The 3576-nt window shown below is 35.0% G+C and overlaps 1 long non-coding RNA gene across 1 annotated transcript; it reads right to left on the reverse strand.

Annotated features, from left to right (window-relative positions):
* Positions 1-494: 494 nt before the first annotated feature.
* LOC148920357 (uncharacterized) lies at positions 495-3034 on the reverse strand. Its single transcript, XR_016124394.1, has 2 exons — positions 1610-3034; positions 495-771 (listed from the first exon to the last, which is right to left on the reverse strand). It is a non-coding gene; the product is annotated as an uncharacterized LOC148920357 (long non-coding RNA).
* Positions 3035-3576: the final 542 nt, after the last annotated feature.

A 3576-nucleotide genomic window follows, 5' to 3' on the forward strand; every position in this document is an offset into this window, starting at 1 on the left:
GTTTTCAATGATATCATTGGTAGTTTATATATATTCCTAATATCTTAATTAATCAGACACAATTTTATGAGATTCTAGTATAAAGTATACATTGATTTATTGAGGTATCAATATTGGTATAAAATGTATCTTATACTAAAATTGGATTTTAATATTTTGATTTGTTGGGAATTTGATTTTCTAGTTTTTTTAATTGAATCCAAATTGGATTACTCCCTTATTTATATTGTAAACTTAAGTAAATGGAGTACTATAAAAATAAATTAAATGTTTAGAATGGAAATAAGGCAATATAAGACAAAACAAAACAAGGCAAATGGGCGAGCCTAGTCGAGTAGGGCCAGAGGTTTCAAATCCCAAACCCAAACCTTATCCAACCTTAGAATGGGTCGGATCGAACGAGCCTAACCATCGGGCCAAGCTGGGCTTTGGCCCATTAGGCCTCGAACTACCCTCTTCAACCCGCGAGCCATGAGCCAAATGACAGCATCGAGGAAACCAATTTAATATGAATCATTTAATACCTAATCAATCAATTAGCTGCATAACACACGCTAGCTTTGTTTGTTGCGTTATAAGATATTTGCTAGCCCTAGTTTATTTTATAATTAACGTGAACTTCTGTTGTTGTCGGATCAGCTGCACCAAAATCTATTCAGCTGCATCCTCAACTTGTGATACTTGCAAGTGCATGAGCCGTTGAGTAGTATAGCATAAGTTGTGGAGGTCGATCCTATGAGGATTGATGATAGATTGATTCAATTCGATTCCCTGTACAAAATAAAATTGGGTGTTTTGATTAGGTAAAGAAAACAAAAACTAAACTTAAACGACGAAAGTAAACACGTAAATAAAAGACAAAAATAACTAACTTAAGCAAATCAGTTAACAAGTTCAATTCAAATTCACAGATTGATTCTATCTAAAGTATGATTAAGCTATGGTGTCTAGCCCTAATCTTGTATTCCTAATTCCCTAATTTGATCCTCTATTGTCGAATCTAAAATTAAACATTAGAAATCCATTACGCATAGAAGAATGTTTTAAACAATTGAAATTGGTACTTAGGTAACAAAGGGTAAATTTAAATGATATTCAACCAAAACACAACAAGCTTCACACACTCCAAACCCTTGACCAAATTCTCTTATGACTAGTCAACTGTCAGATATGAATTACACCAAATAATAGCATACACAGAGCATACCAAGATGTACCTGCAAGCCTAGAGAATTACTAGTGACAACCTAGACACTCAAAAGGACCTATCAATCTAGGTATCCCCTGTGCTAGCAACTATTATGGTGAAAGTGTGTGAAGACAACATAATCAAGTAAGCATCAAACAGTAGAAAAAGATGACTAGTGAATAGCGAGAACACATACCTAGAAACACATGAACATCATGCGATGACTACTCAACTATCAAGAACACAAACCCAGAAAATTTACAGAGATGCAAAACAGAATTTGTTCACCCAAAAACCCACCATTAGGAAAAATTGGGGTCATCAACGACCAGGCAATCCACTAAGTAAAAAAAGATTCTTATAAAGGAACACAAGCAAGCTCAAGAAAAACCTAGGTCTATTTAGGAAGATGAGCTATACCTTCTTTGTGCAATCTTCTTCTCCAACTTAGCAAAGCTTGAAGCTTAGTTCTTCATGGCAATATCAGCTCCTTCTCCAACTCTTTCATCCCATGGCACTAGTTTGCAAGCTCTAACTCAAACAGAAACCAAATTTTGGATTCAAAGGAGAATGACCAATTTATTCAAGAAACCGTACTCTTGAATCTGACCTAGATATAAATGAGAGAGTGTTTAAGTAGCTAGATGCAGATTAGTATTTCAAATGCAGTTTTTCAAAAAGAAATCAATTTGGAAAAACTCATAAATGAAATGGTGGTTTTCTCTTGAGAAAGAAGAAGCAAAAGGAAGGAAGAAACCTTTTCAAAACTTCCCCTCAAAAGTGACGGCTGCCAAAAGAGGAATTCTTTGGTCTTTACACACAAGAATTCCCTAGGTCAGAATTGACACATTGCAGCAGAGAGAGAAAGGAGAATATGACAAAAAGGTTGGTTATCCAGCTGGAAAACCTTACAAACGCAAAAGGTGACTAGTCATATGGAGGAAGGATGACTAGTAATATGGAGGATGACTAGTCATACTAAGAAAGGATGACTAATTATAATCTTTAGGAATAGGTTAATGCAATGCAATGCAAAACTTACCCTTGTCAAACACAATGTTGTCCATCATAATGCAGCTAGATAAGAACACCTAGAGATGAAATTCTTAATATAAACTTGAGCTTGAGAAAATACAATGATTTTCCTATTACAAACTTGTCAAGGGAAGCCAAAAGAAAATTACAAAATCCATACATTTACAACAACCAAGCATGTTCACTGTTGTCGAATGTCCATACATACTCTTCTTATTCATAGTTCAATTCGAATTAAAGCATATGATGTATACTCTTAATTCCAACCAAGATAGCTAATATACAAGTTTTAATGGTGATCAATCACTCAAACAAGCATATTAACTTATAAGATAATGAATAAGAACAAGAATCGTAATTGAAACTTGGAAACTAATCAAACTTGAAAATTTAAAATAAGAAATTACATTACAATGAAAAATAAAGTACAATTCAGAAAACCTTAAAGGAAAAAAAAAAAAAAAAGTTTTGTTACAACAATTAATAACTAAAAAGTAAAACTAAGAGAATTTGAGGGAGAGAAGGGAGAGGAGCTCTAGAGAAGTTTTTGAGAGCTCCCCCCCTTAGGGTGTGTTTCAGAACTTAGAGAATTTGAGGAAGAGAAGGGAAAGGAGCTCTAGAGAGGTGTTTGAGAGCTAAATCACCCCCTCCTCTTGGGGTGTATTTGAGAACTAAGAGATTTTGAAGAAGAGAAGGGAGAGGTGTTTGAGAGCTTAGAGAATTTGATGAAGAGAAAGAAGAGGTGTGTTTGAGAACTAAGAGATTTTGAAGAAGAGAAGGGAGATGAGCTCTAGATAGGTGTTTTTGAGAGCTCCCCACCTTGGGGTGTGTTTATAAACTCGGGGAACCTCACTATTTATAGGCCTAAGGGAGGTAAAAATCTAAATTGAGTATTGCTTCTACTTACAACACTCACTTTACCAACTTTATCTAACTTCCCCACAAAAAACAATTAGCTCATGCATGGGTCATGCATGATAATGCATTGCAGTATTCTTGTAGGCTCATTTTGGGCTTGTTACTTCATTGATAAAATTTTAGAAAAATATGGATCTTGAAGCTCTTTGTCTTATCTTTCTAACCATATGTAGCCCAGCTCAAGGAAAAATTGGAAAGACCTTCAATGTCATTTTTGGCACAGTAGCGCAGATGCTGCTCAATTTCACTTAAGTTGCCAAAACTTGCATAACTTTCTCTAGAAGAATTGGAATCATGAACCGTAAAATGCTCCAGAAACTAGAATTCCTCATCTTTCTAATGATACATGGCTCATTATCTGGTTCTTCCTAAAAAGTACAGTCCAATCCGTGAATTGACTGATCTGCAGACACAGTTTTAAGCTAACTTGACTC

Source organism: Prunus mume, linkage group LG2, assembly GCF_029339155.1.
Source record: "Prunus mume cultivar Tortuosa linkage group LG2, ASM2933915v1, whole genome shotgun sequence".
Lineage (NCBI taxonomy): Eukaryota > Viridiplantae > Streptophyta > Magnoliopsida > Rosales > Rosaceae > Prunus > Prunus mume.